The 14,357-nt window shown below is 45.3% G+C and overlaps 1 pseudogene; it reads right to left on the reverse strand.

The window, feature by feature from the left end:
* Positions 1-5,494: 5,494 nt before the first annotated feature.
* LOC149369550 (putative ATP-dependent RNA helicase DDX5 pseudogene) lies at positions 5,495-7,075 on the reverse strand (annotated as a pseudogene).
* Positions 7,076-14,357: the final 7,282 nt, after the last annotated feature.

Below are 14,357 nucleotides of genomic sequence, written 5' to 3' on the forward strand. Positions count from 1 at the left end.
AGACGCGGGTTCGATCCCATCTGCGGCGGTCGAATTTCTATGGGGGCAGAATTCTAGACGCCCGTATACTGTGCGATGTCAGTGCATGTTAAAGAACCCCAGGTGGTCGAAATTTCCGGAGACGTTCACTACGGCGTCCCTCATAGCATGAGTCGCTTTCGGTCTTTAAACCCCCATAAACGAAACGGAACATCATGGATATTGTTCAACTCGTCCAACTTTCCACTTTACTACTTCAAGTAATAAACACACTACTTAGAAGTAATGATCCCATGCCTATTTGCTTAGATCCCCAATGACACAAACAAGAGCCGCTACTAATAATAGATTTAACCCACCACCATGCCGCAAACTTATGCTCATAGGCTATTAGATTACAATGCTGCACTGATATGGAATGAGGTTCCGGATGGCATCAAACTCGAACATGATTTTTCAACTTTACTTAAACCTATTTCCTTGACTGCCCGGAACTGTGCGAGTGATTATGCATGAGTTAGAATTACTGATTTATAAACTTATATTTAGCACTTTTTCTGAACTTATTTTTTCCCCTATATCTGTGCATTTTCGCACATTTTCTATACCATGACTGCAGTATTTAACATGTTTTTGTATTTCGTTCAAAGTCTGCCATTACTTTCGTAATTATGTAGCATTTGGACACTAATCAATACCAAAACGGACTAAGGGTCCATTCAAGTTTGTGTGTATTGATCTCACATAATAACAACAGGAAAATACATCAACTGCGCTTGTATTTCGTGCATAATAAGAGCGAGGGAGGCCATTTTATAAATATGTATTGCAGAAAGCCCGGCTCAATGGCTTTTCAAATGCGTACTGTTGACGTGCGATTTTTCTAACCACACTGCCAATCAAGAAAATCTAAAAACAGGACTTACCTTCCACGTTAACGGCTATCAATTTCACAATTCAAAAAAAAATATTAGTCAATTTAAGTTACTAGTAGTCTAATCCTTGATCCACACGACGTTCATAATTCCCGCCTGGCTGTGCAATCCAGTTCGACAGACCGCATCGACGTATCTCCCACAGTTTTTAAAATAAAAACCTGTAAGAAGTCACCGTGTATAGCCCAAGTTTTTGGGAAGCTGAGTCGCACTTCAAACCACAGTGGTGCTCTTTTGGTGGCATGCGTGACCTTGCCTCATTTCTATTGATGTGTTGGTAAGGATTGGTAATGGTACATGAACAGTCAGCAACAATTTAAACGCGAACAAGAGAAACCAATAGCCAACAAAAAAATATTAGCCCCAGGAAATGAAGCGACAGCGATATGAACTTATGTTGTGGCTTGCAGTCAACAAATTGGAACTGAATGTTAAGAAAACAAAGTCTATCATTTTCCGTCCCAAAAATAAGCCTCTAGATTATCTAATCCAACTCCAATTCAACAATGTATTGATTGAATCCGTAAATTCTTGTAAATTCCTGGGCGTAATCTTTCGTAGTGATCTAGGCTGGTGTGACCATGTAAATCACGTCCGTTTACGTGTAGCTCGATCTATTGGTGTGATAAATCGCATCAGGTACTTGTTGCCCGTACAGGCTAAAAAGCAGTTGTATTTTGCCCTGATCCATTCACAACTGATGCATTGCAATTTAATTTGGGCACTTGCAACAAAACTCCACAGCCAGATTATTTTCATTACAAAAAAAGAGTTCTGCGCGCATGTTCTCCTAATCCTTCCTCGGGCGACTGCTTGTTACAGTCCTTCAAGTTCCTCCATTCTCATTATGCTATAAGCTTTCTGTTGCTGTTCATATTTATCACAAAATAAAGCAGGACATCACATCTTTCAGAAACAAGTACGTGAACAGAAACATACGCTATAGTCTGCGAGTCACTTCTTTCATTTCCAGTCGCGCGCGGACAAACTACGGCACCAGGCACATTGATAACCAAATTTATGCAGTTTGCAATGTGTATCCATCCATAATTGACGAAACTGAAACCAGTAAAACCACTTGTGATTTCAAAAAGAAAATGAAGATGCTCTTCATGCGTACTACTGACCCATCAAATACTTGTGATATGTAGGGTTTAGAGGGATAGCCTTACTCCTGTCATATTTTCTTTCGTGTTGCGAACTGTAGCGTTAGTGGTCTTTTTCTTTTCTCTTTGTAATCCCATGTGCCTTCATTAACTTTCAACTACTGTGTATATTGAACTACAGAGTTTGTTGAGTTTAATGAATCTCATCACCCTTCTGTCCTTGATGTATGACCCGGGGTGAGGCCTCGTCAGGAAGAATGCCAGCAGCTTCTTCCTTTTGTCTCATCTCGTGGGTATGTACTGTACATACAAGTTCATGTCTGATTGATTGATTGATTGATTGATTGATTGATTGATTGATTGATTGATTGATTGATTGATTGATTGATTGATTGATTGATTGATTGATTGATTGATTGATTGATTGATTGATTGATTGATTGATTGATTGATTGATTGATTGATTGATTGATTGATATTTTTTGTAATAGTTCTAACGCACAGCTTTCGCGTGTCGAAGTGAATTGAACTTGCGCTAGCATTGAGCTTCTCTCGGCTAAAACTTTAATTTGCTGTTCTTTCAACTGCCTTGTTCCTGCCTTGTTTCAACTGCCTATTTGTTCCTGAAAGTACGTAGAGCATTATATCACTGTAATAAATACCGTGTTAAGGAGAAAAAAAATCAGCACCCTAAATGACAGCGCCTGGCTCTCAGCGGACGAGGCAGCGGTTTGATTACCGTGTAGTGTACCAACTGTCACGGTTTCCGCTACCGGCATGCGCCGACAGTACGCCGTGCATGAAGACGACGAAGTTGCTCCGCTCTGTTGGTGCTGGCTACGCCTGAATACAATGAAAGGTCAGTCATCGCAACTGGGCCTCTCCGAGGTGACATAATAAACGCAACCCCAAACCCGCAAGGTGCATGAATGTTTTTTTTTTTTGTCATCTCTGAGCCGTTACTATATTCGAGCGAACGCTTACACCTGTCGGCTACTCTCCCTTCGGACGAACAGTTAAACCCTAAGAGATGATTTGTTCAGCTCTAAGGGTTAATCTCTTCCGCATTTAGCCTAGAGAAGGACTACTGATTGTTGCACGTCAGCTTGTCGCCGAAAGGACCAGTCCACGGGCCCTTTCTGACAGAACTCTCGTAGCCCACCCGTGTTCTAAAATGCCCTCTCCAAAATTACTAACCCTGCGCTACTGTCCACACATACGGTGATACGTACGAAAATTCTCCCTCTCTCGCCTGAGCCAGGTACTGCGTGCGGTGCACCTTTGATTTGGCTATCACGAAGTGCAAGAGGAACACTATCAGCTTCGCCTTATCTCGGAGTCCTTGTCAGATAAAATGCCCTGCGCCACAACTTCGTCACACCTGGAAGGAGAATCAAAGGCAAGCACTCAGCAACAACTACATTCCGTTTCATACATCGCGTGCAATTCGGTGAAGGCTACGTACGTAGCCGGCAGTAAAATATAAAGAAATTGCATCTGTTCGTCTCGCTTCGTGGCTGAGTGCTATGAGGCGCGCGCCGGGCGGAGCAACGCGTTCCAACGGTCTGGTTTCGAAACGCAGTCAGGAAATTTTTTTTATAAGAATTATTTTGTCAACATCGAGCAGCGCGAGACGATGTGTATGATCGAAGGTAAAAATAAAAGCGTCTCGTTTGCGCATTTCTTTCTTTACTTCTACCTTCAAAACTCGAGAAAACTCCGTTTGGTGACGGGGGTTTAGCGTCCCGCAGTGACTTAGGCTATGAGGGTTGCCGTAGAGGAAGACTCCGGGTAATTTCGGCCATCTGGGGTTGTTTAACTTGCACTGAAATTTCACAGCACACAGGCCTCTATAGCATTTCGCTTCCATCGAAGTGCGACCGTCACAGTGTAGATCGAACGCGCGTCTGTCGGGGGAGCAGCCGGGCACCACTACCACTTAACCGCCGCGGCAGTCCGGTAAAAATATTCTGAACATTTCATGCACAAAAATATAAATCATGCGGCTTGCCGGCCCAGTTTCCAGAATTCCTAATAGCTCTGAAGTACCTCCGACGCCAGGCAATGATGTCGTCGCGCTCGATGGGCGCCAGTTTTCGTTTCCTTTTCTCACAACTGAAGCCGATGTCATGCAACAGCCTCCACAGCGTCGTCTTTCTGAGCTGCGGCAAGTCCTCGTTAACAGCGTTAAAAATTTTACAGAGCGTTGGAATTTCTTTTTCGGAGTACATACCATGCACCTTCGAACGATCAGAGTGTAGCATAAAGCTGTTGTGCTTGACACAACCCGAGCTTGACAGAGTCACTTTGTGAGGCCGCTTCTTCGGTGAGGTTGGTCGCCCGGAGAGCAATTCCATCTTGTACTTCGCGACAGTGCGCGTGGATACTTCCGCATCGGCACTCACAATGTCAAGAATTGCACGGATCACTATCTTCTTACTGACACATGTTTCTCTCTCGCGCGCGCGGACTGACATCTCCGGGAAGTGAGTCCTTGTCGCTGCACAGAAGTTGACGATAAGTCGCTTGCACTGCCTTGAAAACTGCACTGAACACATCTTCGAAAACAAGCGAGCAGGCGATGCGCCTCCGGTCCAAGAGGAAGACGCCATTTTCTTAGTGTCGGCTATCCGGAGACCTAAATCTTGACAAGAATTAAGACGGATACCAGAAGTAAAAGACTTTCAATAATGCAGCTGTTAACATGCATAAACTTTTTATATTCAGATACCATCTATGAAATCCTAATTATTATAATTGTGTTCCCAGTATTTGCCACTTTATTCTCTTGACTAGCCTTGTGCACTAATTTTCTTGTGGCAAAAGCAACCGTGCTACGCTCCTCAGCCTAAGCAGCTTTGTACGCTACGTATGAAGAAGTGTATACTTGCAGTCCTCTAAATCCATAAATTACTGTACAGGAAACAAATTAACAATATATTGGTCGTATGCACTCCAACAAAAGTGCTCTCAATACATAGGAGGAAAAACGCGCCACAAAGAACAATAATCGGCGTTTTTAGCATTGAATAAGTCGAATACCGTGCATCGTCACAATGGCTGTAAGATGCCACTCATCATCACTGGGCCCTCCAGTTTGTTTTCAATCGGCAGTTAATGCGCGTCAAGAGGGTTTTCATAAACATCAGTTGAAAAGAAATTCGGATCCGCTAGTTTAGTTCTCAGATCATGTGATAACATTCAGGCCTTACAGCAGGCTAAGCATTGTCAGTGACATCGACTAGTTCTGGCTTTACCAGGAGCTTCTTTGAGCGAAGTGATCAATAGCTGGGTTGCTTGCGTTTTCTTTCAATTTTGTCTTTATTCTTTTCAAGTTCGAAGAAAACCAATCAAGAGGTGCGGAGTGGTCACGGGGAACAATGAGCAGGAATGTCTTTTTCCTCTCACTACTGAAACTTCGAAGTCTAAGCCTACCATGATCTTACAGCGGAAGGCCCGTCATCCAATAGTTTGCTAGGTGGGGCGGGCCGTACTTGCTGTTGCTATAGGTGCCTTCTTTTTGGCAATGTTTAACAGCTCGGGCGGAATAGCTTGGTTTGCCTCGCAGAGAAGACAAACCAATTCCTTGGCACGGCGGTTGTCGGTGGGTGCAAGGAAAGTGTACGCTATGCCAGTCCCGTCAGCGCGAGCGGCTAGCCTGACGCGGTGAGCATACTCCTCTGCGTTGCGGGGGTAGTCGTAGTTCACCACGAAGCGAACGCCGTTGGCGTCCATTCCCAGCGCAGCCGCGTCAGTCGCCACAAGCACTGGCACCTTGCGAAACCGGAAAGCACTCAGCGCCCAAGTCCTTTCTTCCTCCGTCTTCTTGCCGTGGATGCCAACCGCAAGAAAGTTCTTGCTATTCATCTTCAGCAATAAATCATCCACTGTCCGCCTCGTTAGGACGTACACGATGACCTGGTCGCCCTCTTCACTTAGTATGTCCTGTAAGAGGGTGATAAGTGCATTCTCCTTTTCATTATCCTCGCAAACCAAGACAACCTGCTCAACTGCCTGGGCTTGGCACGCTTTTGACGCTCCGATTGTGACCGTGATGTGGTCTGTTAGCAATTCTTCGGCGACACGCTCCATTTCAAACGACTGACTGGCACTCCACATGAGAGTCTGGCGATCAGGCCGGATGTTGTCCGCAATGGCGCGAAGCTCTTTCTCGAAGCCCATAGCCACCAGGCGGTCTGCACCGTCCACCACTAGATAAGTGCACCGGCGTAGGTTGACTTTACAGTCTTCCATGAAGGATACAAGGCGTCCAGGCGTAGCGACGCAAATCGCGGCTCCTTCCTTCAACTGCTTCAGCTGTTGTTCCCTCGGGGAACCTGATAAAAGCCACGTGACTCGAAGCCGCGTGTACCTCTCCAGGTGACGGACGGCCTTCTCTACATGTCGGACAGACTCACGTGATTCGGCCAGCACAAGGACTATTGGTCCTTCGTAGGGCTCAGTTGGTCGCTGGTGTCGAAGGTGAACGATGGCCGGGAGCAGGTAGCCAAGCACCTTTCCCTCACGTCCGTCGTTGACAACGGCGAGGAGGTCCCTGCCGCTGAGGGCCACTGGCCAGCACTGGGCCTGGAGTCTGGAGAGGGAGCCATACTCGAGCGCCTGGATGGCTTCCGTCAGGTCTTCCGGCAAAATAACTTCATTCATGTGGAACAAAGGCTTTGGGACACTGCGCCCTCGTACCAAAACCTCGTTCGCCTTACGGTAGGCGTCCACGTCGGCTGGTGACCACTGTATAGTCGATAAATGCTGCCTGTACAAGTTCTTCTCGAACACTGGTAGCGGCAAGCGGTTCCAATTCGGCGGACGAAGGTTTTGGCGCACCTGGCTGTGGCGTGCACCTCTCGGCGCGCTCGGATCCTTGAACCTGGCCTGGGTGGAATGGGTTGTGTCGCCGAACAGGTGGGGGTGTTCCTTTGAGGCGTTGAGTTGACCACCAAGAGCTTGAAGAGCTTGCAATAGGTCATTTAATTGTTGCAGAATATTAACCAATTCACCGTTCAAGGCGGCCGGAGGCTGAAAAGGTGGATTTGCCATTTTGTGGCCGGTTGGAACTTCTTGCCCGGATTTTGGTCGCCTAGTGTTGCTTTCAGAAGGTTCCGCACCAAGCTCACGGCGGCGTCTTCTTTCTCTACATTGGATTCATGCCTGCGTGCAGTGCAGAGCGATGTATTAGTGTTGTGCACTATTTTTTGTAGCTTTTTTTCCAAAAATAACAATGCCTCAAGACATGCGACGTAAAGCACCAGGAAACAGAACCATAGGATAAATTGGCCGGAACAGAGGGGTTCTTATTTAGTTCCGAAATAACTAGCGAAATAGCCAGCTGGTGAAAGAACAGCTTTGTCTTTCTGCCAAACGCAACTATGCGCTAATAATTATTTTTCTTAAAATTCTAAGTTGTTCCCAGCACGAAAACTATCTTATAGCGTTCTGTAGTAAACCATTCCAACATGTCAGAAACGAAATAAGTGACAGCACAAGACAGCAATTCCCAGGCTCACCGTAGAGGTTCGCAACGACCATCATTATTTCTTGTCATGAATAAGCGGTCTTTTTTGCAAACACAAAATAGCTTAGCGATTCTCTACAGCAGGGATTTCAGGCATTGTTGGCTCCCAGCCGGGCTTGTGAAAACAGCGCTAGACGATTAAAAAAAAAGATTTGAAGAGGCGACTGCGCAATCGTAGTCGCCGTGCCGTGAATGGGTAAGCATCTGTCACTTCTGCTTTCATAGTCAGCCATGTCATAACCCAGGCAATTGCTACAGGGCTGGACTTTCTGAAGATATATCCCCGGTAACTAATTCAATTCAATTCGTTTATTTTCCAGAGTGGTACAAATACAAATTCTGAATGATCCACTGGACTAATAGTTCCACAGAGCAACTTGATGAAGGTCCAGGGGCCACCTTATAAGAAAGCAGTCGACATATATTAACAAAAGATACTGCGGCCATCAAAAATCACATTGAAAATATATAGGTAATGAAGCAGGTTCCAAAGCATACATACACCTGAAGCACAGTGGGACAATAAAAAGAAAAAGAAAAATCATTTGTTGACATGGAAGCACAAGGCCAAAGGACAATTAGTTTAAAACTATGGCAAGACACAAAAAAATCAGGGTTAAACGTAGGAGTTCAGTTGAGGTTACAGAAATAATTTTTAAACTCTTTCTTAGATAGAAAAAACCCTTTCGAATATTTGTTTAGAAGTGATGGAACACTGTGCTTTAATGACTGAAGCTTGTTTTGGGCTCGGAAATAGGGAACTAGCTAGTGTGGAGGATTTCTAGGCAATACATCTGTTCGCTGTTTTAATGTTGCAACAGTTTTAAGAAAATTTGCAGACTCAGCGGATGAATAATAAAGCCCATTTAAGAGTTGATATTCATAACTGTGCCGGAAACGAATGATCCCATACTTCGGAAATAGGTTATTTGTATATGCGTGTATTCCAGCATTAGCCACATAGCGCAATACTTTCTTCTGGAGCACATTAATTTTATCTGTATTTCTTTTGGTTGTTGAGCTCCAGACAAGACTGCAATAATTTATGTGGGGTGCAAATAACGCTTGGTACAAGAGTTTAACTCTTTCGGGAATCAGGTTCTTGCAGCAGGACAGAGTGCCTGCAACAGCAGACAGCTTCTTGCAGACATGATTAATGTGGTGATCCCAGTTTAGGTGACAATTAAATGTAACGCCAAGAACCTTATGCTCATCTACTATTGTTATATCTTTATTCTTATAACTGATCTCAGTTTGAAGTGTGAAAACTTTATTTCTTGGTCTAAATAGTAAAACCGTAGTCTTAGTGGGATTGATAATTATGCAGTTAGACTGGGACCACCCTGATAGGGATTCGAGCGTCCGGTTGCACTGCAGAACTAAATCGTTTAGATCTGCACCTTTATAAAGAATGCTACTGTCATCAGCATATATAAACCATTTAGCTGATTGATCAATAAGAACTATATCATTAATATATAGATTAAATAATAGCGGGCCTAAAACACTACCTTGCGGTACTCCGGTTTGTAGGGGCAACTGTGCTTGAATGCGTGACTGTGCTGTGTCCTTGACTGTTGTAACTTTGGTTTTCTCTTGTTTTGTTTTGATTATACTTTTACTCTTCTGATTTTCTTTGAGGCCGGCACTCGGGGCTTTGTTTTGACTGTTACTGTGACTATGACTATGCTGTGACTTAGCTTTTCTTTTTTAATTATTATTATTTATTCCGCGGACTGCACGCTATGCTTTGGCTGTCTGCCTGTGACTAACTTTTACTGTGATGTGCCTTTTGTTACCTCTTCGTTTGAGTTTCTTTTTTTACTGCTCTGTTTTTCTCTTTAATTTTTTTCTTCTTCTTAGAGCATTTACTTCCTTTTCATTTGTCTTGGATTGGCGTTAAGCCTGGCAAAGCTTTGCTGGTCCGGGCACCCTCTCCCTTTCTTTTATGATTTTTTTTAACCTTTTCTGAGAATACCAATAAAAGGGTTCTTCCTGGCACGATGTGAAATTAAGTGTTTAGTCTATGCTGAAGATATCGCCCTCTTTTGTTCTGACGAAAATAGTGCACTTGAGGCATTACATTTGAGTGGACAATTTTTGTGAGGTATTAGGTGCGGCTCTTAATTTAGTTAGATACAAAGTATATTGGTTGAGTTATTGGGGTGCGAGGCCAAGTCACTTTAGTGGCATAAGCTGGGACTGCGGCGTCCTTCAATACCTAGGGGTTCCTCTGTACCAAATTCACAAAAGTGGAGTTTATTGGGATTCATAGATAAGGTCCGTGAGGGAACAAACCCAGGCTTGGACGGGTAGGGAACTGTCAATGTTTTCTCGCGCTCAAGTCTGTAACATTTTTTTATTTCCAAACTTGCCTATGCCCCGCCTATTCTCCATTGCACTAGGAAGAAAGTGCTGATGGTGCACAGATATTCGCCTCCTTCGTATAGCGCTCCTAGTGAGAGCCTATGCGTCGTGACAATCTGCTTCTTTCCCTTGACGCGGGTTCAGTTGGCCTTCACGTTCTCGTGCATCAACTTAATTAGTGTTCTTTCTTTTTGAAATCGGCAAACCACAACTTTTTATTACCTGCGTTTTTTAGGCTCCTTAATGCTCATTTACCTACAGGGTCTGTTCTGAAAGTAGTAGGACTGATAATATTTCAAAATTTTATTGATGATAATAGTGCAAATGATTAGCATTTTTCAAAGGAGCACCCTTCCGCACCTACACGCTGCTGCCAATGAGTTTTCCAGTTTTCGTACGCCTCCAGGAACGCCTGGACCGGAATGCTGTTTAGCTCCCTCGTCACGGCCTGTTGAACCACCTCTACCGATCCGTTATGTTTCCCCTCGGGCGTCGATTTTATTCTCGGGAATAGAAAAAAATCTGCCGGGGTCAAGTCGGGGCTCTAGGGGGGCGAGGCAGCGTTGCCATCTTGTGCTAGGCAAGATACTCCATTACGAGGACCCCGGTGTGGCTCGGCGCGTTGTCATGGTGCAGCCGCCGTTTGTTGGCGATGGCTGGGCGGACACGACCAATGCTTTTCCGCATTCTTGTGAGGACTTCCACGTAAAAACTGCATCAACTGTTTGTCCGGGAGGTACGAACTCTTTGTGGGTCACTCCATGTCAATAAAAAAAGAAAATTAGCATGAACTTTTCCTTGGATGTGCTCTTCCGTGCTTTCTTGGGGCGTGGGGAAGAAGGGGTGGGCCATTCTGAGCTCTGCCGCTTGCTCTCCGTGTCGTATTCAAACACCCACGTCGCGTCACAGGTCACTACGTTATACAAAAAAATCGGGGTCCTCATTCACGTGATGAAGAAGATCCTGGCAGATCGCTTTCCGGCTGGCCTTTTGCTTCTCTGACAACACTCGCGGCACCAACTTCGCGCGCACTTGCCTCATGGCTAAGTTTTCTGTCACAATCTCAAAAACTTGGGTTTGAGGAATGTTAAAGTCATCAGCAATCATTCTGATACTCGTCCTGCGATCACTGTTAAGTAAATCTTTCATCGCAACACATTTTCGTTGGTCCTGCTGGTCGATGAGCGTCCGGAGCGGTCGTCGTCTTCCACTCTTTCCTTGCCTTTTTCGAACAGCTTGTGCCACTCAAAAACACCTGATGTACCCATGGCAGCATTCCCGCAGGCCTCCTTAATCATTTCGTGAGTCTCTTTGCCCGTTTTACCAAGCTTTACACAAAATTTGAACGCGTATCGCTGATCCAGTAAACACTCCATGATTCTGCGTGACGAGGCGTTTCAACAGGGGTTCAAAGTACAAGCTACTTGCTCTCTTCAACGGCCGAGAGCAGACTGCCGATTTTCCCCAGCGTTCCCAATATCTCCCTTCACCGATCCTGCGCGCACAGACAGCCTCTCGTCCGCCCGTTCGCCCAGGAAAAAACCAGTCCTACTACTTTCAGAACAGACCCTGTATCCTATTCACTGCGACTGGACAGGATCGTGAGATGTGTTTATGGCAATCCCTTAAAAAGTTGCTGGCACCTTCAATTTCTTCACTGTGCGCTTTGCTTTAGATTACCTGTATAGCCTTTCCAGAAGGCAGATGACTGAGGTACTTACCGAGGGATTGTTTCATTTGCCGTTGTATCGGCTACCTTTTCTGGAGTTTCTTGACACTACTGCTTTAAAACCAGTTAAGCGAAATTGCATTTCATCTGTTGCAAAAACGTTCTTTAAATTGCGCACATCCAAGCTATCTGTCAAGGCATAGCTTCATACTAAAGAGGTGCTTGTGTCATAGACGGTAAGTGGCCGCCTTTGCAATACGCCGAGAACATTTATCATTGTTTTATTTTGTGTAGTGATGCTATATTCTTCTGGGACATATTACAGCGAAAACTTAAAGAGTGCATTGAAAGCACACCCTGCTGTATCCTTTTCTTGTCTGTTCAGATAAACTGTCTTGCGCCATATGATCTATTTATGCTGATGGGGCTATTTATCGAACCAGACCACTTTATTTCCTAATATGCGTACAAGTTAAGAAAATGTCTGTGGCCTTTATCAAAGCTAAGTGAAGAAAAAAACATACCGGGTGTTTCATCGAACACTTTCAAAAATTCTTATAAGTAGAATTTTCTTGGTAAAGATGTGGCTTTTGCAGCATAGTACTACCAACGTTGGCGGACACCAGAAAACCGTGAATCGTATTAGGTAGTAAACTGTTTCACTAATTTTTAATAATTAATTTTTAACTGTTACAGTCAGGCGCCTAGTTGCAATTAGATATTTGTAGCCGGTCGTTAGTAATAGCCATATCAATTTTTAGAATTTCTAAAATGCGATTATCCTCGGCGCTGTGGCTCGACAAAATTTGGCTTTTTCGGCTAGTTATATGCACTGGAGGGGATGCTTTGCCTGCATGCTTTCGATAGCGCATCTATTTTTCGCACGATGCAGCCAAACTTTGTCGAGTCACAGCGGTGAGGGTAATTGCGTTTTCGAAATTTTAAAAACTGATATGGCTATTACTAACGACCGGCTACAAATATCTAATTGCAACTAGGCGCCTAACTGTAATAGTTAAAAAATTAATTATTAAAAATCAGTGAACCAGTTTACTACCTAATACGATTCACCGGTTTTCTGGTGTCCGCCAACGTTGGTAATACTATGCTGCAAAAGCCATATATTTACCAAGAAAATTCTACTTATGAGAATTTTTGAAAGTGTTCGCTGAAACACCCGGTATATGCAGCGGAGGCTGGTCGCATACGAGCACACTGGTGGCCAATTATGAGCAAGAAAAAGCAGGAATGATTCTCGTACAGAGCATTTAGTCTCTTCAAGAGCTGTATGAATGACCGCCACTCCGAATCACCGCGGTCATCGAAATCTTTGCTCCGCGAGCAGTGCACTTTGGTGCGAATGGTATATGCTGCCCAAGACGAGCCGCCTATGCCTGGCTCCCCTATACAGATGCACGTGTGTGCCTCCCAGAATTTTGATGCTTATGAAGTTGGCAACGTCCGGAGGTATGGTGGGCTCGCATTAAGCAGTCTGGTGTTTTGTTGCATAAGCATGCTCAGGTTTTTCCTTTTTGACAATATTGTCATGGATTACAGAAACAAAAACTGCGGCTATAGCGTAGTACCTTCACACAGCGCCCTGCGAAGCTGATCTGTTCGCGCGCCGCCGAGGTTTCGACTCCCAGGCGTAAATATTTACTTGATTTTTCATTTATTGTAATATAGCAGGCCAACGCGGGCCCAGTGCAGGCAACCGCCGAAGAGGACACAGACGGTGGTGACCAATGCGTGACATTCAGCCTGAGGACATCATCATCATCATCATCACGAGACCTGTCTACTGAACCGCCTTTCTGAAATGACTGGACGTCCCGCTGAGGCTGCCTTGATCGCTGCCTTGCCGCTGCCTTCTGGTCTTCGTCAGGAACCCCCAAGCCCCCTTACATTTGGTGGAGGAGCGACTGGATCCCCATCCTATTGCCGGTAACCTTCGCCTCGCCACCGGTCACTTTCTCCCATGATCTGCCGACCCCCGTCAGCAGCGCAGGAAAACTAAGAGCCGCAGTGCCGGAGCCAAGCACTCCGCTTTCGTCGAACTTTACAAGTCCTCTTGTCGAAGTTATTGCCGTTTTTGCGCTCGCTGACACCGCAGCTGCCGTGTCGGTTCTAAGCGAAGCACTCCGTCGTCGGCTTAATAAGGTCATTTAGAAGTACAGAAAGGTGGGCAAGTTGGTTATTACTATCCATGGTAAAACAGCGCGGAAAAAACACGAGGACGGAACAAACACGACAACACGAGCGCTGACTTTCAACTGCTATTTATTACGCACATGTGTACATATATAGCATTCCCGCCAAACATGTTGTCGTGTTTGTTCCGTCCTCGTGTTTTTTCCGCGCTGTTTTACCATGGATATTAATAAGGTCACTACGCGCGTCTCTGTCGTTTCCCTCCGCGCCGCAGCTACGCACCGCCTTGACCTCATCGCCACGTGCACTGCACGAGTGACTATTCAGGATGTTTTATACGTTATTGAGTTCATTGTTGTTCTGTGCTGCTCTCACGACGTCATTTCAGGCTGTGACTTTCTTTTGACCCACCAGGCAGTGATAGACTGTGCCTGTGCTGCCATCGCCTTGTCTCCGCTTTGCGACCCACCTTCGTGCGATGTTCCTCTGCGCTCTGCCAAAGTGATTGTCGCTGCCGACCCCGACATCCCTCCGCCCTCATCCCTGTGTCTTCTCCTGCAGCGCCTGATGGCACCTTTCTCTTCAATCCGACGGAGCCTGCAGTGTATCGCAAGAGCCTA

Source organism: Amblyomma mixtum, chromosome 1 (genome assembly GCF_055824585.1).
Source record: "Amblyomma mixtum isolate Tamu chromosome 1, ASM5582458v1, whole genome shotgun sequence".
Classification (NCBI taxonomy): domain Eukaryota; kingdom Metazoa; phylum Arthropoda; class Arachnida; order Ixodida; family Ixodidae; genus Amblyomma; species Amblyomma mixtum.